Genomic DNA, 23,868 nt, shown 5'->3' with positions numbered 1-23,868 from the left:
TTATGTAACAGGACAAAAGAGAACAAATTCAATTCTACACCGCAGGCTGGAGCCAAAGACCCAAAGGTGAAGAGGGTCAGGTTCTGCAAATTGAGCTGATCAGGAGGAAAAGCAGCTGGTCCTGGAGCCATTATCGGGGAGGGGCCTGGAGTCAGGTCAGAGATCAGGGAGTAGATGGACTGCTCACCACCGACCGAGAGCCAAGTGGCCCCTCTTCACAAGAAAACAGGTTCAGAAAGAGAGTCTCTCACCAAACTTGGATTCCAATTCTTTCCCCATGACCTACGACACCTGCCGTGTCCACACCTTGGATGAGCCAACTTCCTTGGGCTCAGACCAAGAGTAGTCTCTGATGCAGGGCTTTCCTCAGACCCCACATACAGTTAGGACTTCGAGTTTGCTTCTCGGTCCATGTGGACTTTGGCCTACACAGACCCTCTTGTTCTAGACTCTGGATTTGTGTAAACGACTTTCCTGATAAAGGCGGGAAATCAGTGGAACACTCGGCTCCCTCACCCTGAAGCTCGGATGAGGATGGTGGGGGCGTTGGGCGGCCGCTGGGCTCCGTGCTGGGCGGCGTCACTCTTCTGGGCCCGGCCTCATGGGCAGGGGCAGGGCCCGGTCCCTCAGCCGCTCCTCTCGCCGATTTTGGAGCCCAGTGCCTTCCCTTGCGGCTGCAGGGAGCCGTGTGTCTGTGGTCCCTCGGGCACCTGCTGTCCCTCCACCCCGTCCGGGAAACGACCATCGCCCCCTGGTCCAGTAGACATGGGCTGGCAGCGCCGGGATGCAACTGTGAATCCGCTCATCTGGCTGGACGTGGCAGGTGAAAACTAGGACGTGGAGGTGAGGAAAGCAGGGGAAAGCTCTTGAAATGTCCTCATCTAAAGCTGCTTTCAAGTCCGCCTCTTTGGGGACTCAGGCTCCAGCGCTGGTGAGGGTGCTGCCGCACGGTCGCACCCTCGACTCCACTCGGAGTTCACGCGGAACCAGGCAGAGCCCCGCGGCCTCGGGGCCAGTGCACACGCGGCCCGCACCTCCCTCGGGGTCGGATCCCTGAAGGAAACGCGGTGACCGCTGCACTAAGAAAAGAAGAAAAACTACTGCGGGAGGAAACGCAAATACACCCCCAACCTTGTTATCCTTTACTTCGAAAGGAAACCAGAGACAGACACACAGACAACATTGCATTAAAGTCTTTCAGCAAGAAGAAACTCTGCCTGCTGTGAGGTGAAACCAAAAACCTCTCCAGACACCTGTTTTCTGGGAAAACCACCTTTACCTCTCTGTTGTCCAAGGTTAAAATTCGCGCTCCATGACCTGTTGAACCAGAGAATTTAAAAAGTCAAATAAAAGGCATTTCAGACATTATAAAAGGTAAAACAAAGCTGTCCTTCAAGAAGAATCTCAAGTACAATAAGGGAGGAATACACAACCGTGAGGTCTGCGTGGACCGAGCCTGATCCCTCCGCAGCTTTATACCTGGCCTGGTCAGCAAACGAATTCAATACAGGTCAGGAAGGGAAACTCGGCCAGCATTGATGTTCAGTATTTTCTTTTCTTTACATTTGTGTCTATACATTCCAGTGGGATGAAACTCCTAGATCTAGAATTACTGTTTCAAAAGGAACACACATTTATAGAGTGGACAGGCCATGCCACCTTGACACCCCAAACCAGAGAAGATACACTACATGGGTTGTGATGAACAGCCTCCTGTTTTCCACACTGATAAAGGTACAGCCTATTAACCAGGTTAGATTTTAGTCCATCTGAGGTCAAGATTTGTTACAAATCTGTAATTTTCTGACCAAGGGAGTTAAGAGCCTAACAAATTTTATTTTTTAGAGTTCTTCAAGTATGACACACCTGTTGGTATGCACTGCCTATTTCCCTGACAGCTTTGTATGTGTCCTAGCACTCTGTTCTTAAACGATATATTTATTCATATGTGTTGTGATTTTCTGCCAGTTGTGTATTACATCTTTTTGGCACCTTTTGCCATGCTGAAGTTTATTTAAATCTTTGTTCGGTTGGCGTACTCTCTTCCAGGTGTCCATGTCCTACTCAGTAAAGCCTTCCTCCTCTCTGTTTGCCTCTAATGTGTTGTTTCATAATTCGAGCCACTAAATACAACTGACTCATTGTTCTTTGTAAGGTATGCTTTCCTTTTAGTTTGTAGCATGGATAATCGATTGTTAAAACATTATTTCCACAATGATGAAAAACTAATCTTATTATATGTTGTTGTTTAGTTGCTAAGTGGTGTCTGACTCTTTGGGACCCCATGAACTGTAGCAACCAGGCTTCTCTGTCTATGGGATTCACCAGGCAAGAATACTGGAGTGGGTTGCCATTTCCTTCTCTGATGTTTGATATTTTCAAACAGCCAGATGACCAGAGACGTCAGCCTTTGCTGCTCTTCCTGCTAAATGTGAAAGTGTGATGAAAGTTTTGGACTTAAACTAGATGACTAGAATAAGCCATAGCAGCAGGAACTTGAGAAACCCCTTTGCCTGGGATGATGCCAGTGAAGCGATGCTGCGAAAGGAGCACGCAGGTCAGGTGCATCGGAGCAGAGGAAAAGGTTCTTTGTTTCCAGGTAGGATTAAAGTATCGATCATTTCCAAGAGCCAAGCCCAGTGACTGCAGGAACAGTGAAAAGGGCCACAGAGGTGCGGGTCTGCAGCTGGGGGGACTTTGTCCACCCCACCCAACCAATGGGTTGCCTGGGGCTCAGAGACATCTAACTGTCCCAACTCCTGAGGTTTCTGAGAACTGGAGAGTCAGCAGGGTGACTGCTGCACTCGGGCCCAAAGCTGTGCATTCCTTGTGTGATCCTGAGGACTAACTGCTGGGATGCTCACAGGGACCTCACTCCAGAGGAAGAGAGGAACCCTAAACCAGGGCCTTTCAGGAACCTCAGTCTCCTTACCTGAGGGATCCTCTGTGCTCAGAGAGCTCTCTTCCTTTCAAAATTTGAGGGCAAGTTGTGTCCAAACATGCTTTTCTTGGATGTCACTAGGTATACCTGACCATATGGTTTCTGTAGTGTAGTGGTTATCACGTTTGCCTAACACGCAAAAGGTCCCTGGTTCGAAACCAGGCAGAAACAGCTTCACTTTATCCCAAACTTTTTGATGTACATTTTAAACATAAAAAAGCCTGCAAGAATCATAGGAGGAGTTCTGCAACTTTCTGAAAGCCTACTCAGCACTACAAACTAGGCCTCCTTTGTCTAAGTCACTGTGGACACCAGGCCCAAGGAGGGCACAGAACAAGGCCAACTTGGGGTCACCTTTCAGTTCAGTTCAGTCACTCAGTCGTGTCCGACTCTGCGACCTCATGGACTGCAGCACGCCAGGCTTCCCTGTTCATCACCAACTCCCGGAGCTTAATCAAACTCATGTCCATCGAGTTGGTGATAGCATCCAACCATCTCATCCTCTGTCGTCCCCTTCTCCTCCTGCCTTCAATCTTTCCCAGCATCAGGGTCTTTTCACATCAGATGGCTAAAGTATTGAAGCTTTAGCTTCAGCATCAGTTCTTTCAATGAATATTCAGGACTGATTTCCTTTAGGATGGACTGGTTGGATCTCCTTGCAGTCCAAGGGGCTCTCAAGAGTCTTCTCTAACACCACAGTTCAAAAGCATCAATTCTTCAGTGCTCAGCTTTCTTTACAGTCCAATGCTCACATCCATACATGACTACTGGAAAAACCATAGCTTTGACTAGACATATCTTTGTTGACAAAGTGATATCTCTGTTTTTATTTATTTATTTATTGATATCTCTGTTTTTAATATGCTGTCTAGGTTGGTCATAGCTTTTCTTCCAAGGAGCAAGCATCTTTTAATTTCATGGGTGCAGTTACCATCTGCAGTGATTTTGGAGCCCAAAAAATAAAGTGCTGTACTCAATATGCCAGCAAATTGGAAAACTCAGCAGGGGCCACAGGACCAGAAAAGGTCAGTTTTCATTCCAATCCCTAAGAAAGGCAGTGCCAAAGAAGGTTCAGACTACCACACAATTGCATTCATCTCACATGCTAGCAAAGTAATGCTCAAAATTCTCCAAGCCAGGCTTCAACAATACGTGAAGCGTGAACTTCCAGATGTTCAAGCTGGTTTTAGAGGAACAAGAGATCAAATTGTCAACATCTGTTGGATCATCAAAAAAAGCAAGAGAGTTCCAGAAAAACATCTACTTATGTTTTATTGACTATGCCAAAGACTTTGATTTTGTGTGGATCACAACAAATTGTTGGAAAATTCTTCAAGAGACAGGAATACGAGACCACTTGACCTTCCTCCTGAGAAATCTGTATGCAGGTCAAGAAGCAACAGTTAGAATCCGACATGGAACAACGAACTGGTTGCTAACTGGGAAAGGAGTAAGTCAAGGCTGTATATTGTCACTCTGCTCATTTAACTTCTATGCAGAGTGCATCATGAGAAATGCCAGGCTGGATGAAGTACAAGCTGGAATCAAGATTACCAGGAGAAATGTCAATAACCTCAGATATGCAGATGACACCACCCTTATGGCAGAAAGTGAAGCAGAACTAAAGAGCCTCTTGATGAATGTGAAAGAGGAGAGTGAAAAAGTTGGCTTAAAACTCAACATTCAAAGAACTAAGGTCATGGCATCCAGTTCCATCACTTCATGGCAAATAGATGGGGAAACAATGGAAAATGATCACCTTTACAATCTGGAAATCCTCTTAGTTCCTCTGGCACGTAAATCTCCTCTATACCCTGACATATAGTATAGCTCCAGAAGTTCATCCCTCTGAAGCACATTTGGTTTGCATGAGAGAACAAAAGAAACCAAACCCAACTCTTCACCTGAGGCTGGAGCCAAAGACACAAATAAAAAACTCCTCTAACTGAGCTGTCAGGTACGAAAAGAGTCCATACACATTCCATTATCAGGAGAGGCACCTGAGCCACATCAGAGGTCAGGAAATAGATCCACCCATCACCCCCTGAGAGCCAGTCTGCACCTTTTTCTGATACAGACAGCAGAGGTTCAGACAGAGAGCCGGACCTTGGCTCTGCTGCACACAACACTAAAGCTAAGCCAGAATGGAATCTAGGGGCAAGAGCTGGGAGACTTGCACAGCTTTATTCAGCCCTGAGCCACTGGCAATCACCTCCTTTCCTGTTCTTGGCATCTCAAGAAGTTAATTTTTACTTTTATAGTTTTTACCTGGAGACACTAAACCAGATACTTTGCAAGATTCCTTTGTGGTCTAGTGGCTAGGATTTGGTGCTTTCACCACCCCAGACCATGTTAGACTCCTGGCCAGGGAAATCTTATTCTCTCTTGCATGTGTGTGTGCGTGTGCTCAATCACTCAGGCGAGTCCAACTCTTTGGGACCCCATCAACTGTAACCGCCAGGCTCCTCTGTCCATGGGATTTTCCAGGCAAAAATACTGGAGTGGGTTCCCATTTCCTTCTCCAAGGGATGTCCAAAGTGGAGGTACTGATACTGCTTCTACAATGAGAATTCCAGCAGATAACATCCAAGGGGACTTTGACTTTTCTTACTGAAATGTAGCTTCATTTCCTACTAAAATGAAGAAGAAAAAACAGAAAGTTTAGTTTTACTTTATCATAGAGATAAGTTAGTATGTACCTTGTGTGCTAGGTATAAGGAAAAAAATCAAGCTGAAAATAAGAATTCTCAAATATTATTTATACTCTATTCTAATAATTGACATAAAATCACACAGAAAATGTTATATTTATAGAGAATATTCCTTGTATGTATCACACAGGTAAATAATTTTGGTCTAAAAACTATGTTGCTTTTCAAATACTGTAATAACATGGAAAATACTGGTAACAAAGTACTCTAGTTTGCACAATCTTGGATTTATTTTCTCTTCAAATTCTAATAACACTGACTGCCTAAGTTTGCTATACTGGTTTTACTTGTTTATCAAAAAATTTAAGGGACTTTCCTGGTGGTCCAGGAGCTAAGACTCCTTGCTCCCAATATAGGGAGCCTGGGTTCCATCCCCAATCATGGAACTAGACCCTGCATATGGCAAGGAAGTCTTAGTGCAGATAAATAATGCAAATAAAAGAATAAATTAAGAAAAAATTTAACTGGATAAACATTTAAGTTTATAAACTTAAAATTATGTGTTCTAAGAAATTAAATATACTATATAATATATGTTAAATGGAGATGTAGTATTATAATTCTAGAAATCATAATCAATCCACTTAGACTTTGGGGTATCATTTACTATATGATTCCAACGTGCATTTCTCTTTTATGTGTCAGCTCAACTTTTGATTTTAAGGTCTATGTTTATCTGAGTTCTTTGACTGATATTAAATTAATTAATGTGTGATCTTTGCCTGTATCATGTATAACCAAGATAGAAATGAGAAACACTATTTTCCTATGATGCTGCCTCCTATGTTTATAGATTACAGAATGACCATATGTGAACAGGTTGAGAGGAGGCTCAGGTGCCTTTTATGGAAGATTGGTGACTATTTCCATCAATGTCACTATAAGAATTGTGGAACATGTGGAATGTCTGCTCCATGAAGTGGGAAGCTGTTGCTGAATGTCTACTGTTTTCCTAAAGTGCTTATTTATGTAATTAAAAAAAAATTGTTTTGGTTCTTAGTTTTCTGCCTACTAAATCTGAAGTCATCCATCTTCATTATGCTTCTCTTATCTCCATCACTGCTAGAACCCTAGGCCAAGATGAGCAGATTAGCCTGGGGAAAACTGCCAGGAACCATTTCTCCTCCTGCTGCAGTGCCCCTTTTCAATGCCTCCAGATGTGAGCTCCACAGGGCAGAGACCTTGAGCTGACTCACTATTCAGCATCTTTCTTCATTTCCCCTGCCCATAGCAGGGCCTAGCATCTAATAAGTGCCTGAGAACTGCTCAGTGATTAAAGGCAATCTAGTGCAATGTCCTGGAAAGGGGAAAAGGAGAAGAAATTAGGTAGATTGGGGGAGGCCTAGAGTATGAGGGACAGAGAATGACAGACAGAAAAAGAAACACACTGAGAGAGTAGAAAGAATGTCCAGGAACTAGATTTACTGTGTGAAAGCCTGAGTGCTCATGAGATTCAACAGAAGAACTCAGGGAAGCTCGACTAATAACTCTTGGTACCAGGTCTGCACAAGATGGATTGTCAGGTGGAGAATCCTATTGGTCCCAACAATTTGTCTCAAATGGGATAATTTTTGCAGAAACAGCCAAACACTGTCAAGGAATCATAAAGACACAGTTATTGGCATTCCAACACAGTCTTGAGTAAGAGGGTGGCCAGTCATTAAATGTGTGCATCCAGATGGCAAAAATGTATTCATAAAGAAAAGTGAAGAAGAACAAATATCTGAGACCAGTGTTTTTTTCCCCTGTCCTATCCATAACTGGAAGTTTAGTGTGAAGCAACTGGAAGTCATTTGGGGTAGTCTTCTCAGACTCAAATAAATAGGTCATTACCAAAAATAATTACAATTATTGGAATGCTTTCTAAACATCTTGGAAGTTTAGCTGTTGAACATGTGCAGTAGGGTATATCTGGGTAATGTCCACTTAGAGTTTTGTTGTACCTCTGGCTTAACTGAATCAAGAGGGTACCCATCCTCTTACTAGAGTATCATACAGATGTGTACAAAGCTTGTCATGATGGCAAGAATATGAAGAAAAAAGCTCTTTCATGGATTTGGAAAGATGGAAATACAAATTGGCACACCTACTATGGAAATCAACTTAGAAACACATAAGATGCCTTCAGTTCAGTTCAGTTCAGTCACTCAGTCATGTCCAACTCTTTGTGACCCCAAGACTGCAGCACACCAGGCCTCCCTGTCCATCACCAACTCCCGGAGTTTATCCAAACTCATGTCCATTGAGTCAGTGATGCCATCCAACCATCTTATCCTCTGTCATTCCCTTTTCCTCCTGTCCTCAATCTTTCCCAGCATCAGGGTCTTTTCACATGGGTCAGCTCTTTGCAGCAGGTGGCCAAAGTATTGGAGTTTCAGTTTCAACATCAGTCCTTCCAATGAACATTCAAGACTGATTTCCTTTTGGATGGACTGGTTGGATCTCCTTGCAGTCCAAGGGACTCTCAAGACTCTTCTCCAACACCATGGTTCAAAAGCATCAATTCTTTGGTGCTCAGCTTTCTTTATAGTCCAATTCTCAAGTCCACACACGACTACTGGAAAAACCATAGCCTTGATTAGATGGACCTTTGTTGGCAAAGTAATGTCTCTGCTTTTTAATATGCTGTCTAGGCTAGTCATAATTTTTCTTCCAAGGAGTAAGTGTCTTTTTATTTCATGGCTGCAGTCACCATCTGCAGTGATTTTGGAGCCCCCCAAAATAAAGCCTGTCACTGTTTCCACTGTTTCCCCATCTATTTGCCATGAAGTGATCAGACCAGATGCCATGATCTTAGTTTTCTGAATGTTGAGTTTTAAGCCAAGTTTTTCACTCTCCTCTTTCACTTTCATCAAGAGGCTCTTTAGTTCTTCTTCACTTTCTGCCATGGTGGTGTCATGAGGTGGTGTCATGAGGTGGTGTCATCTGCATATCTGAGGTTATTGATAGTTCTCCCAGCAATCTTGATTCCAGCTTGTACTTCATCCAGCCCAGCATTTCTCATGATGTACTCTGCATATAATTTAAATAAGCACGGTGACAATATATAGCCTTGACGTACTCCTTTTCCTATTTGGAACCAGTCTATTGTTCCATGTCCAGTTCTACCTGTTGTTTCCTGCATACAGATTTCTTAAGAGGCAGGTCAGGTGGTCTGGTATTCCCATCTCTTTCAGAATTTTTCACAGTTTATTGTGATCCACACAGTCAAAGGCTTTGGCATAGTCAATAAAGCAGAAATAGATGCTTTTTCTGGAACTCTCTTGCTTTTTCGATGATCCAATGGATGTTGGCAATTTGATCTCTGGTTCCTCTGCCTTTTCTAAAACCAGCTTGAACATCTGGAAGTTCACGGTTCATGTATTGTTGAAGCCTGGCTTGGAGAATTTTGAGCATTACTTTGCTAGCGTGTGAGATGAGTGCAATTGTGTGGTAGTTTGAGCATTCTTTGGCATTGCCTTTCTTAGGGATTGCAATGAAAACTGGCCTTTTCCAGTCCTGTGGCCACTGCTGAGTTTTCCAGATTTGCTGGCATATTGGGTGCAGCACTTTCACAGCATCATCTTTTAGGATTTGAAATAACTCAACTGGAATTCCATCACCTCCACTAGCTTTGTTCATAATGATGCTTCCTAAGGCCCACTTGACTTCACATTCCAGGATGTCTGGCTATAGGTCAGTGATCACACCATCGTGATTATCTGGGTTGTGAAGATCTTTTTTCTACAGTTCTTCTGTGCATTCTTGCCACCTCTTCTTAATATCTTCTGCTTCTGTTAGGTCCATACTATTTCTGTCCTTTATGGAGCCCATCTTTGCATGAAATGTTCCCTTGGTATCTCTCATTTTCTTGAAGATATCTCTAGTCTTTCCCATTCTATTGTTTTCCTCTATTTCTTTGCACTGATCACTGAGGAAGGCTTTCTTATCTCTCCTTGCTATTCTTTGGAACTCTGCATTCAAATGGGTATATAGTTCCTTTTCTCCTTTGCTTTTGGCTTCTCTTCTTTTCACAGCTATTTGTAAAGCCTCCTCAGACAGCCATTTTGCTTTTTTGTATTTGGAGTGACAAAAATCAGATTTACCCTCCTGCTTGAAACCTCACCCTCCCTTTCTTGCCTGCCCCCACAGGAATAAAAGGAAAATATATAATGTCAGTTTCTAGACACAGGAAATTGGGCAAAAGAGGACAACTGAGAATCACCTGAGAATGAGAAACAAGACGAGTCCTGCCACTGGCCCACATGACCACTTTCAGAGCATGTCCAGGTTGGGCATGAGAAGGGCGATGTGAGACCAGCTCTTTGGATTGTTGAGAGGAAGCTGAGTTTTGGTGGAGAGCAAGGCAGCTAGGGTTCAGAGAGCAAAGGTCCAGTGATGAAAGAGAAAAAGATATCCAGGGATACTAAACAGTCTCCCTGAGGTACTAAACAGAGTTCTGATAAGAGCACACTTGTGGAGAATTACCTGAGACCAAGAAAAGAAATTTTGGATCAGAACATGGAACAGTGCCTGGTGTTCACATGGGACAGGCAATTGTTCTCACTGCCATCAGCCAGACTAGATGATTTATATAACTCATGAGCCTTAGGGCAAGAACACAGCTCTAGAATAATCAGCTCTACACTGACCTTCTGAAAAAAATCATAAAGCAAGATCCAAACAGATCAAACTGTTTACAAGTCACTTAACTGTACCAACTGTACCCTAATACAAAACTCAAAATAATTCATAGGAATATCAAAGTAGCTATTATCCAGAAAGGAAATTTTGATAATGTCCAGCATCCAAACAACAACAACAAATGTCAGGCATGCAAAGAGGCATAAAAATATGATGCAAAAGGAAGAATATAGTCACTCAGTCAAAACTGACCAGAACTGACATGATGAAAAAGTCAGCAGAGAGAACTTTAAACAGTTACCATGACTATGTTGCATATGTCCAAAGAGTTCATTAGAAATGTGGAACATACAAAAATGGCAAAAAGCAAACTTTAGAGATAAAAACAATAACATCTGTGAATCAACAACAAATTAGACATTGCAAGAAAAAAAATTAAGGAATACAAAGCTTTGAACCACTGAAACTATTCAAAATGGAATGGCAGTAATTTTTTTAACTGAACATATTAATAGCATCACCGATGGTAGAGCAACTTTAAAAGGCCTAACACAAGAGAGTATTTGGAGTCTCAAAAAATACCAGGAGAAATTTTTTGAAGGAAAAAACTTTTAAGAAACCCAAGAGGACATACTCCAATCATAATGAAAATTATAAACCCACCCATCCAAGGAGCCAGATGAACTGTGAGCACAAGGAACAGGAAGAAAACTGTGCCTAGTCACAGAGTAATTAAACTGCTCCAATCCATTATAAAAGAAAAAAAGATGTCCAATGAGCCAGAAAGAAAATACACAGTACATTCAGAAAGCAAAAGTAAAAATTATGTCAGATTTCTCATCAATAATAGTGAAAGTGAGAAGACAGAGAAGCAACATTTTTAAAGGACTGAGAGTGAAAAAGGGTGGAATCTTATGCCCCCTTCCCAAATCTATTTGAAAATAGAAGTTGAATGATGACATTTATAGACATACCCATGCTTAAAGACTTTGTCACCAGAAAAGCCACACAGCAAGAGAAGTTAAAGGAGCCCTCCAAGAAGAAGGGAACTCACATGAACTGGAATTCCTGATGGACACAAAAGAAATGAAGGAAAAGAGACACGGTCTATGCATGGGAAACATATGATTTTTTTATCCATTAAATCTCTTTCAAAACATGAGGAATTTTTTTTTTTAAGTAGTAACCTTGGATTTGGGATTCAAAACATATGCCAAATAAAACACAGGACAACATAAGCATAAGGGCAGGCAGGGGAGAAATGTGAGGAAGTGTGCCATCCCTCGAAGGCAGGCTGTGCTAAGTTACAGATGTATGTATGCTATAATGCCCAAAGCATTTGCTGAAATAACAAAATATTTACACCCAATAAGTCAACAAAGGCAAGAAAAAGGAATTATATACAAACCATGTAAAGGCTATGACAGAGCAATTACTCTCCCAGGAGTCTACCCTGTAGCCATGTGTGCAAGAATGATGACTGTCATTGGAAAAGCATAGAACCAAATTTATTACAAAAGTATACGGAAAGGGATAAATAAAGGCTACTACAAACAGTGAAAGAAATTTCATTGGTGAAAGGAGTTTACAGGGTAAAGATAATGAGCCTGATCTTTCCTGAATTCCAGGACTCCCACTGACCTGCTTTCCTCCAGAGACCCTTTCTGAGGATCAGTGGACTATCTGGATATAGGTTCTCGTGTTTGTGTATACAAGACACAAGGGAAAGGACTGTAGTCGTGGAGCTTGGGGACAACGTGCGGACTAGAAATTATCAATCATACATCACTTACACTCCAAAAGGCAAAGACACGTCCCTGGGTGGGCTTGAACCACCAACCTTTCGGTTAACAGCCGAACGCGCTAACCGATTGCGCCACAGAGACTCGACATTTGCTCGTTTTTGGTCTCAACAGAGTGACTAACAATCAGTCACTCACTCATCCCCGCAGAAAGCAAGCAAAGCTACAAAGGTAGGCGAAGCCACCTGCCTTTCGCGGGAGAGCAGCTCGGTCTCCAAGCCTCGGGCCATAGGAGAGACGGAGTCCACTCAGTGTTCGTTCCCGTTGGAAAGCCGGGCGTCGGGCGACTCCGAAGGCAGGAGTGCAACCGAGAGTCCCTGCCACGTCTTACTCCACACCCGCCTCAGATGCCAGCGCCCGGATGCCAGGCCTGAGCCGAGGGGGGCCCGAGGGAAGCTGAACCCGCAGTGGACTCAGTAACGGCTCCAGGTTTGCTCCACCTTCATCCGGCCATCTGCACCTTTGGGCAGCGGTTTAGTAGGTGTGGTCCGTGTGGCTTAACGGGAAAGAGATCACATCCAAAGAGGAAATGTGAAAAGGAGCCAGAGCAAGCAAAGACATGGATGAAACCTGCCAGCAGACCTTCCAGGAAGTCTGGGAAGAGGCTTGGGCCAGATCCTCAGAAAGAAAAATTGCTTTTTTTTAAGTAGCAAAATGGGGAGGAAGAATCGGAGAAGAGCATGAAAGAGAGAAAAGCACACGAACTTCTGTAAGTGTCCAGGAATGAAACAGTGTGGATTTATTTATGTGGAGATAGTTACCTGAAGTCATGTTGTGCATTGTGCTTGTATAGTGTATAGTGCTGTATTGTGGTGGCAGCAACCTCGGTTCATATCCAGACTGTATCAAGTTAGTGTCTATAACCTCTTTCCATTTGCTTTTTTTTTTTTTTTTAATTGGCATATAGTTGATTTACAGTGTTGTTAGTTTCAGGTGTACAACAAAGTGATTCAGTTATACATACATTTTATTCAGATTCTCTTTCTGCATTGGTTTTTATTACAAAATATTTTATTTATTTATTTATTTACAAAATATTGAGTTTAGGTCCCTCCCTGTGCTAGAGGTCCATATTGGTTATCTATCTGATACACAGTAGTGTATATATGTTAATCTGAAACTCCTAATTTATCCCTCATTCCACCCTTTTCCCTTTGGTAACCAGCAGCTTGTTTTCTACATCCGAGGCTCTATTTCTGTTTTGTATATAATTTCATTTGTATCATTTTTGTTTTTGTGTTTTAGTTTCCACATGTAAGTGATACCGTATTTGTCCATCTTACTTCGCTCAATATGAGAATCTCCGGGTCATCCACATTGCTCCAAATGGCATGATTTCATTCTTTTTTTTTTCTTTATAGTTGAGTAATATTCATTTTGCTTTTAATTCCAGACGAGTTATGCTGCTTAGCAGTGGTTGGAGAGCAGTCTGCTGCTGGCCCTGCATCTGTATTCTGTGACGAGTAAATCCCACAGCACACAAGTGGGCTGGTCAAAGCAAAACCTAGGTCAACTGCTTGTCTCACTGTTGAGCAGAACATATTCCAAAGTGGAAACATCGCCTCTCAAGTAGCTTTGTCTGTAGCTTGCACTAACGAAATGATATGGTCAATGACTTTTTTTCTGGAAAAGGTATTTCTAATATCAGTAGTTTTTTTTTTTGTTTTTTTTTTTTTAACACTAAAGGAGAATGCGTTTTCAATGCGTTTACAATAAAATGCAAACTAGTCGTCACAGTTTACAGCAGCTTGTCTCCACCCACCATCCACTGATTTTTATGGAAACAGTAAATCATTGAACTATACTCCACACCGTGTAAAAAGCACACATCTTTAGTTATAGGCCCAATTTGTGAACTTGGGCAAATGTAATCACCACCCAGACGAAGTTATAGAAAACTGCTACCATCCTAGCAATGTCACTTGAGACCCTTTCCAGGCAATTCCTACGCAAGATCACTTAATTACTAATTCTGAAGTCTATTGCAATCATGTACTGTTGCCTGCTTTTGAAACTCAAATGAATGAATGTACATTTTTTGTTACTGATTTTTGTTTCATGCAACATTTTGTTCATTAAACATATTCATACTGTTGTGTATATCACTTCTTAATTTTGGTACTATTGGAGTAATTTTGGTGGGTTTTTTGGTGTTAATTGGTGTCCTTGATGAGTATTCTTGGTGTTTTGATGAATATTCCATATCAATCTTTTTGTATACTTCTGCATTCATGGATGTACTGCAATTTTGGAGTCATGGAGTAGGTACAAGATTAACTTTATCAGAAATTGCCAACAGTCTTCTAGAATGATTTCAAACAGACTACTACAGATGCAATTGCTCCACAACTGTCAGCATTTGATGTACGAATTCTTTTAAATACAATCATGCTGCAGGGTAACGATATCTCCATGTAGTATTAAGGTTTATTTCCCTGATCAGTAAAAATGTCAAGAATATTTTCTTATAACTTTTTGTTATTAAAATATCCATCTTTGTGATCCAGTAAGACCCTGGCTTAGGCTTCCCAGGAAAAGTAAATCAGGTCCTGTGGTCTGTCACTGCAGTGCAGATGAATCCTTTGAAGCATCCCTTGAAGACAGAGACCCAAGCTTGGGGAGTTCCCAGGAACAGCTGCTTCAAATCCAATGACTGGCCCACCAAAAGCAGACTCACCCAACCTCTCAGGCCTTTGCCATTTTCACCCACTCTTCAGTAGAGTGAGGGTGGATTATATTTTCTAAATATTCTCTTTCAATCCATTCATTCACATTCATTTCCCTGAGTAACTTGAGTTTCCAATTCATCTCACTACCACAAAGGGAAAACTGTTATTGTTGACATAAGCAGAAAGTATGTATAAAAATCAATGCCAGAATATCAATATGATGGTGATCCAGGTAAATGTCCTGACTCTCCAGCTGCTGTTGTTTGGAATCCCTGTGGTCTCCATCTGGCAGTGGGCACATTTTCCCTTTTCCCTTGGACACTCACTCAGAAGACCTGTTAGGATAAATGTTATGTCCACTGTAGGGCAAGAGGTGAGTGAGGAAGAGTGGTTGGTGGATGGCAGGGTGGGAGTGTGAACCAAGCTTGCAGAGGGAGCAGTAGATGAGACAGCACAGTGGCTGTGTGTGTGTGTGGCTCTGGAAGAGTTGATGAAAGGCAGTCAGTCTGGTGGGTGAGAGAGTGTGCTTTGCCTGTGTGGGGAGGGGCAGGAGAATTGGGAGATCTTTGCTAGAATTACTTTGCAGACAGTGATTTGGTAAGGGTAGAAGGGTGGAGGAGTGAAAGACGGTGGCTCTTGGGGTATGTGCTTATAGTTAGCTGGCAGCAGAGATACCTGATCTTGAAGGGGCTTTCTCCAGGGCAAAAACTTGTCCATTGCTTTCATGTGGTGCTGAACTCCGTGATTTCCTTACTAGTGGGAAACTCGACTTCAGAATTTCTGCTTGATAATCCTTAGATAGTAAAATATGTATATTCATTTAGGTGAGTTTGAAGAAAGGACAAGCTTAATCTGTGGGGTGGCCATCAGAATAGCTTAGAGTAGCAGGGGATGGATAGGCATTACCCGGAAAATGTATCAAAGGGCTTCATCATATATCAAAGTGTATCTTCCATAACACGTTGATAAAATTTTTTCTGAATTTTGATCCTGGTGATGATTTCACATCAAATAGCTGTTCATTAATGATTTGTGCATTTTGTTCTGTGATTACACATGTTAATAATTTCCTTTTTGGATAGAATTGGCGGTCACATTTCAGGGAACCCAGTGTAGACCATTACGGTGTTTAAGAAAAGAAAAAAAACAAGGAGATGCCAGGTGTAACCTAATGCCGTGACTCGGATTCGAACCGAGGTTGCTGCGGCCACAACGCAGAGTACTAACCACTATACGATCACGGCGCACCACAACCCAAGCGTTGACAATTGTCCTTAATCTATGTCATTTGACATAAAACGATTCCAATTACTGCGCTACTTTATTCTTGGAAACTCTACTCAGGTGTTCGTATTCTCTCTTTCACTGGCTTCCGCTCTCTTCCTCTCATTTCTGATACATGATGAGAAAACAAAACAAAATCAAAAACCAATTCTCATCTCCCCAGATCCGGCACGTGCCATCTGGGAAGTCTGACTGTCCTCGTCCCCACCTCGCCGGGTTCTTTCCCGGCTCTTGGCGTTTGTTCCTTGGACCGACCCTCCCCTCCCGCTGGTTCCAGCTCTCGCCTCACCGACCGCGGCCGAGCGGAGGGAGGGCAGCGCCAGCGGCTCAGACGGCCGGGTGAAGGCGGAGCAAAGAACCGAAGAAATACTGGAGCCCAGCGAGTGATCAGCTTCCTTCGACCCCTACCTATCCTCCCGTCTCAGGCCGGGGGCATCTCAGGGCGCTGTTTCTGAGAAGGGAGGGGAAGGGAAGGGAGAAAGACGCGGCTGGGGCATTCGGCACCCAAGGGAATGAAAAGAAGGCCATTTGTATTGAGGTTTGAGGCGTGATTGTTTAGCGCCTTTGCCTGATGGTTCTAAGCCTACCCAAGGATAACTTTCTCCTTGTACCTTTTAAGTAAGTACTCCAAGGCTTTGTGGTTCTTTCTACTCTGCTCTTCCTTTCCAAAAAATGCCTCCTTCACTACACTTCTGTCCCTCGTTTCTGGACCTAAACCAAGAGCAGGTTGCCCAGTCAGGGTCACTGGGAGTCCAGAATATCCTGAAAGAGTGCAACTAGCAACTTTATCTCTTTATGTTTCTCCTTTTTGGTGCACGTTATAAACCTTACAATCTTTCGTTATTTTTAAAAATCTGTCCCATATTTCTAAGAGATTTAAATTTAAAATCTTATATTTTTCCTTCATCCCTTTGTGTAAATCCAGATTTCCAGCTGGTGTCAGTGTTGTACTTCCTGGAGGACTCCTTTAACATTTCTTGTAATGTAGCTGATGAAGTCTTTAAGCATTTTTATGTCTCAGTTCAATTCAGTCTCTGTCTCCTCTGGTTCTTTGCAACCCCATGGATTGCAGCATGCCAGGCTTCCCTGTCCATCCCCAACTCCCGGAGTTTGCTCAAACTCATGTCCATCAATCCTACCATGTCATGCCATCCTACCATCTCATCCTCTGTCATCCCCTTCTCCTCCTGCCTTCAGTCTTTCCCAGTATCAGGGTCTTTTCCAGTCAATCAGTTCTTCTCATCAGGTGGCCAAAATATTGAAGCTTTAGCTTCAGCATCAGTTCTTCCAATGAATATTCAGGACTGATTTCCCTTAGGATTGATTGGTTTGATTTCCTTGCAGTCCAAGGGACTCTCAAGAGTCTTCTCCAATACCACAGTTCAAAAGCATCAATTCTTCAGTGCTCAGCTTTCTTTATAGTCCAACTCTCACACCCATACATGACTACTGGAAAAAACATAGCCTTGACTAGACGGACCTTTGTTGGCCAAGTAATGTCTCCACTTTTTAATATGCTGCCTAAGTTTGTCATAGCTTTTCTTCCAAGGAGCATGTGTCTTAATTTCATGGCTGCAGTCACCACCTGCAGTGATTTTGGAGCCCAAGAAAATACAATCTGTCACTGTTTAGATTGTTTCCCCATCTATTTGCCACGAAGTGATGGGACCAGATGCTATGATCTTAGTTTTTTGAATGTTGAGTTGTAGGCCAGCTTTTTCACTCTCGTCTTTCACTTTCATCAAGATGCTCTTTAGTTCCTCTTCACTTTCTGCCATAAAGGTGGTGTCATCTACATATTTGAGGTTATTGATATTTCTCCCCTGCAGTCTTGATTCCAGCTTGTACTTAATCCAGCCTGGCATTTCACATGATATACTCTGCATAGAAGTTAAATAAGCAGGGTGACAATATACAGCCTTGATGTACTCCTTTCCGAATTTGGAACCAGTCCATTGTTCCATATCCAGTTCTAACAGTTGCTTCTTGACATGCATGAAGGTTTCTCAGGAGGCAGGTAAGGTGGTATGGTATTCCGATCTGTTTAAGAATTTTCCACAGTTTGCTGTGATCCACACAGTCAAAGGCTTCCTTTGACTAAAAAGTCTTAGTCAATGAAGCGGAAGTAGATGTTTTTCTGGAATTCTCTTGCTTTTTCTATGATCCAAAAGATGTTGGCAATTTGATCTCTGGTTCCTCTGCCTTTTCTAAAGCCAGCTTGAAAATCTGAAAGTTCTCTGTTCACATACTGTTGAAGTCTAGCTTGGAGAATTTTGAACATTACTTTGCTAGCATGAGAAATTAGTGCAGTTGTGCAGTGGTTTGAGCATTCTTTGGCATAGCCTCTCTTTGGAACTGGAATGAAAACTGGCCTTTTCTAGTCTGGTGGCCACTGCTGAATTTTCCAGATTTGCTGGCATATTGAGTGCAGCACTTTCACAGCATCATCTTTCAGGATTTGAAATAGCTCAACTGGAATTCCATCACCTCCACTAACTTTGTTTGTAGTGATGCTTCCTAAGGTCCACCTGACCATGCAGTCCAGGATGTCTGGCTCCAAGTGAGTGATCACACCATCATGGCTGTTGGGTCATTAAGATCTTTGTTGTATAGTTTTTCTGTGCATTCTTGCCACCTCTTTACTGTTTTTGTCCTTTATTGTGCCCATATTTGCATAAAATATTCCTTTGGTATCTCAAATTTTCTTGAGATTTCTAGTTTTTCCCATTCTATTGTTTTCCTCTCTTTGTTTGCATTAATCATGGAGGAAGGCTTTCTTATCTCTCCTTGCTATTCTTTGAAATCTCACCTCCAACAGCCAGCCCCAGGTCTAGTGCCCTGAGGTCCAGACTCAGTGACACTTAGGAACTCAGTGCAGAAACTCTTCTGCATTGGATCTTGATGCAAAATACAATTCTGATCTGAGTAGGAAGAGGAAGTCTCCTGTGAGTACAGATGCAGAGTTTTCCTTGACTGGGAATCGAACTCGGGCCACAGAGTGGTGGACACCAAATCCTAGCCACTAGACCATCAGAGAGCTGTACACAAAAGATGACTTAGAGCCTCCAAGTGAAAATTGAGAGTGTAAAAGATGAAACCAGAGGTGCAGAGAACAGGAAATTGCCCAGCAGACCAGAGCTGTGTGCAGCTGTGCAAGGCTCCCAGCCCTTGACCAGCTGCTCATCGCCCTTCAAATCCTCAGAAACTTCTGTTTCTGAGACCAGATCACAAAGTATCTACTGAGTCCCTCCTGATCTAGCTCTAGGGCTGTGTGCTGCCTTGCTGCTCTCTTTGTGAACCTCAATTTTCCTTCGACTCAGGCACTGACTTCGCTTTCAACGGGTGATGAGCAGATCCGTCTATCTCCAGATCTCTGACCTGGCCTCGGGGCCTCTGATGACCGCACGGGTACCAGTTCCTTTCCCTCCGTGACCGTCTCAGTTCGCGGAGCCTTAAATTCTTCATTTCCGTGACTTTGGCTGGAGCCCACGGTGAGACCTGGGTGCGATCTCTTTTCTTCTACCAGGAAAATAAGACTGCTCCTCAAGTGTGATGAGGTGGAAAAAGCAAGTGAGCTTTACGGGAATGAGCTCCTTGGTTTTCAGTGACAATCTGTGAACATGTGAAAGATCCAGGAGCCCGACAAGGAGCCGGAGGGGTTTCCGGACGTAAAGGTGTCAGCCTTGTCCTTCCCCCCTGGGATGAACTGGGCCTGGACTCTGCAGAGACTCTGAGCAGAGAAAGGAGGGCTGCTTTCTTGTGCTGAGTAGATTTTCAGGTGGTCACCAACTCCCAGAGCTGCGTCAGCTGCCTCACCCCGTGCCTTTCGCGTCTTTTCCTTTTGCCAAATCACAGGGGGAAAAAAAGAGACCTGTTTCCGCATGGTTTCGAACCGGAGACCTTTCACGCGTGAGGCAAACGTGATAACCACTACCCTACGGAAAGGGGACAGTCGCTGCCACTGAGCACTGTATCCAGGAAAACCCAAGGTTCAGCAGCCACTATCCAAGACAACTTTTAACATTCATTCAGAAACCTTGGAGCCCCAAGCTCTCTCAGGCACGGAGACGGCAGCTCCCGAGGGCCCTGCTTTAGGATTCCTCATCTCCCCTGAAGTGAGGCCCCTCGGGCCGCCTCAGACTGCCTTCGGGGTCTCGCACCCAACGCAGAGTCCTCAGACCCTCAGCTGCGCACCCGAGCAGAGATCGCCCCCGCCGACTCCCCAGCTCCCGGAAGCCGCAGGTGGCGAGGGGTGGGTCCGAAGCCCAGGAGACCTTGCAGCCCTCAGTGTGGACTCCACCCTTCCCGGGCTGCGGAACTCAATGGCCCTTTTCACGGCGCCGGCCGTCAGCGCTCTGGGCTCTCAGGAATGACCGACGCTTCCAATCCCCTCAGAACCACACCCCGCTCCCCGCTGCTCCTTTGCACCTGACTCCTGTGCTCTTTCTCTGCAGCCCCTCTCCGGTGTCCTCTTGGCAAAAGGGAGTCTCTTTGGTGTTCTCTAAAATTTCAACCTGCCGTCCCTGGGTGGGCTCGAACCACCAACCTTTCGGTTAACAGCCGAACGCGCTAACCGATTGCGCCACAGAGACGACAACGTAATCCCTTACTTGCCTCTGCAAGGAGTAAACACTTCCCTGGTGGTTCAGACGGTAAAGCTTCTGCCCGCAATGCTAGAGATCTGGGCTTGATTCCTGGGTCAGGAAGATCCCCTGGAGAAGGAAATGGCAGTACTCTTGCCTGGAAAATCCCATGGACAGAGAAGCCTGGTAGGCTACCGTCCACAGGGTTGCAAAGAGTTGGACACGACTGAGCGACTTTACTTACTTACTCATTCAAAGCGTAAGACCTTTACCCTGAGGGAAAGGGGTGCCACGTCCTTCCCCCTACCCGCCACAGATGCCAGCGCCCTCAGAGATACCGGGATCCAGGGCTTGGACCCTCCTGGCCTGAACCGAATGAGATCCAAGGACAGCTGAACAGCCGGTGGGCTCCCATGATGGCTCTTCCCGTATCCTCGCCTACACTCAATGAATGAGAGTTTGCCCACCCTGGCAAATGCCTCCGGGGCCGAGGTTGTGTTTAGGTTTCCTGTGTCCACCGGGTAGTTCCACCAGTGCAGAGGTCTGGTGATGGTCGCCTTGTGTCTGCACCCCTGGGACAGGGTTTGGCACTCACCGGGACACTCTAACACTTGGATGGCTACATTGTCCTCTTTAGCCCTTTGTCCCGTGAAGACCCCTGAGGACATATAGAAAAGTTTTCGAAGTGAACAGTTCTTTTTAAAAAGCCTTTATCCCAGCTAGTTGATTTACCAGCATCCCATAGGGCGGGCCATGGAAAAGCATATTGGGCACAGCCTATCGGATGGAGTTTGGATAGCCCAGCTGGGTAGACTGCATTCTGTGAGGTCCACCTGGGAACGGGAAGGGGTGGGAATTGAAAACCAAGCAGGGAAGGTGGGTTTGGGAGGAGGGCATGGAGACCTCCCAGGAGGCTTGGGAGAGAGGAGCATTGTCTCAGTCCTCATAACAGAGTGGGGAAGGAGGCAAAGGGCTCTCCCCAAAAGGAAAGCAGGAGGCAAGGGAGGTGGGGAAGTAGGGGAGATGAGAGGGGAAGGGGAGGGACAGGAGAATCAAAGAATTTGTGCTTCCACCCATCCCTCCTCCCTCTTTTGCCCTCTCTCTCCTGCTTGCTCTTCTTCCCATCTCTACAACTGAGACATCCTGACACAACCACATCTGAGAAAAAAGACCCAACTAATCTGTGCTCAGAAGCATAAACTCTTGGTTGTAAGAATGGTTCTGCCCATGTGTGGTCTTAGACGAATAAAGAAATTTCTTGTACCTCTCTTCTTTCTTCTGTAAAGTGAAAGCAATAAGACCATTCTTCTTCATTCCATTGTCAGATGTGCCTGGATTTAGAAACTATTGTATCAAGAACGTTATAGGCAGTGAAATAATATTGTTGTCATTATTCTCTGAATGTTGTGACAACCCCTACCCTTATTTATTTCATGTTAAATTAGCTTGTTGCTTCTAGAAATTTCTGTAAACAGAATCAAGACACTGGCTGCTGTGACTGCTCTTCTTCACCAGTTCTCTGATTGCAGGTCTGGAACCAACATATGGGCTGGAGGAAATGGGAAGAACACACATCTCCACCCAACACAATTTGACCTCACCTGATTCCCTCCTTGCCCCTTGTCAGAGCATGGTTTTCCGGGCATCCTGGCTATTCTGTGATCTCTCAACATATTTTCCATGGATATCTTTTCTTCCTATATCAGCCACAGACCATTTCTGATCCTTGCACTTATAAACTTTGACTGACCTTCAGGTTCTCCTGGAAGAGCTCTTTGTGTTGTTTGTTACCACTCAACTTCTTCATTATACAAAAAAGTTTCATCTTCTCACCGCGGAACTATGAACTTCCTCCTCATAAAAGAACTTCCCCTTTGCCTCCTTCTTCCTTGAGTCAACCTCTATCCAGTCTCTGGGAACAAAATAAGTCTTCAGGCAACACTGGGCTTCTTTCTGACTCTGTTTTTTGGCCATTAAAACAGATGCTACTTTTTCTGTTCTGTGTATTGGATAAGGGAAGAAATGACACTGGGTAAAAATGAAGAAGGAAAGACTATTACTCTGGGCCATAATGTGGATTTATACAATTATTCATGTAAATATTTAGTGTAAAGGTATTTTGTGTATATAATACTGTCTACACTGTAAGACAGCTTAGATACACACCTTCTATGATCCAGCACTCAGTGCTCTTGGGTACCTTGATTTTGTGTGCTTTTTAAAAAACTGTGAAGTTTCTGGATCTTGATACGTTAATTGGAATGAAATTGACTTGACCAATCTAGTACATCATGAGAAACGCTGGGCTGGAAGAAGCACAAGCTGGAATCAAGATTGCTGGGAGAAATATCAATAACCTCAGATATGCAGATGACACCACCCTTTATGACAGAAAGTGAAGAGGAACTAAAAAGCCTCTTGATGAAAGTGAAAGAGGAGAGTGAAAAAGTTGGCTTAAAACTCAACATTCAGAAAATAAAGATCATGACATCTGGTCCCATCACTTCATGGGAAATAGATGGGGAAACAGTGGAAACAGTGGCCGACTTTTATTTTGGGGGGCTCCAAAATCACTGCAGATGGTGACTGCAGCCATGAAATTAAAAGACACTTACTCCTTGGAAGGAAAGTTATGACCAACCTAGATAGCATATTCAAAAGCAGAGACATTACTTTGCCAACAAAGGTCCGTCTAGTCAAGGCTATGCTTTTTCCAGTGGTCATGTATGGATGTGAGAATTGGACTGTGAAGAAAGCTGAGTGCCGAAGAATTGATGCTTTTGAACTGTGGTGTTGGAGAAGACTCTTGAGAGTCAGTCCCCTGGACTGCAAGGAGATCCAACCAGTCCATTCTAAAGGAGATCAGCCCTGGGTGTTCATTGGAAGGACTGATGCTGAAGCTGAAACTCCAATATTTTGGCCACCTCATGCAAAGAGTTGACTCATTGGGAAAGACTCTGAAGCTGGGAGGGATTGGGGGCAGGAGGAGAAGGGGACGACAGAGGATGCGATGGCTGGATGGCATCACTGACTCGATGGACATGAGTTTGAGTAAGCTCCAGGAGTTGGTGATGGACAGGGAGGCCTGGCATGCTGGGATTCATGGGGTCCCAAAGAGTCAGACATGACTGAGCGACTGAACTGAACTGAATCTGACAAAAAATGTGTGACTGCCTAAATGTCAGAGCCCTGCCTTGTGGCCCCTGTGGCATGTAGTTGATTTGAGTCACCCCAGGTGAGTTTGGTCTGGTTTGT

General features: G+C 43.9%; 4 non-coding genes across 4 annotated transcripts; 1 reads left to right on the top strand and 3 right to left on the bottom strand.

Moving 5' to 3' along the window:
• Nucleotides 1–3,039: 3,039 nt before the first annotated feature.
• TRNAV-AAC (transfer RNA valine (anticodon AAC)) lies at nucleotides 3,040–3,112 on the top strand. The gene has a single exon. It is a non-coding gene; the product is annotated as a tRNA-Val (tRNA).
• Nucleotides 3,113–12,087: 8,975 nt separating this feature from the next.
• Nucleotides 12,088–12,161, bottom strand: TRNAN-GUU (transfer RNA asparagine (anticodon GUU)). The gene has a single exon. It is a non-coding gene; the product is annotated as a tRNA-Asn (tRNA).
• Nucleotides 12,162–15,918: 3,757 nt separating this feature from the next.
• Nucleotides 15,919–15,990, bottom strand: TRNAH-GUG (transfer RNA histidin (anticodon GUG)). Its single transcript has one exon. It is a non-coding gene; the product is annotated as a tRNA-His (tRNA).
• Nucleotides 15,991–20,548: 4,558 nt separating this feature from the next.
• Nucleotides 20,549–20,622, bottom strand: TRNAN-GUU (transfer RNA asparagine (anticodon GUU)). Its single transcript has one exon. It is a non-coding gene; the product is annotated as a tRNA-Asn (tRNA).
• Between the last annotated feature and the right edge of the window lie 3,246 nt (nucleotides 20,623–23,868).

Source organism: Bubalus kerabau, chromosome 6 (assembly GCF_029407905.1).
Source record: "Bubalus kerabau isolate K-KA32 ecotype Philippines breed swamp buffalo chromosome 6, PCC_UOA_SB_1v2, whole genome shotgun sequence".
Classification (NCBI taxonomy): domain Eukaryota; kingdom Metazoa; phylum Chordata; class Mammalia; order Artiodactyla; family Bovidae; genus Bubalus; species Bubalus kerabau.
The sequence above is the reverse complement of the archived record's forward strand: the minus strand, read 5'-3'. Positions and strand labels throughout refer to the sequence as shown.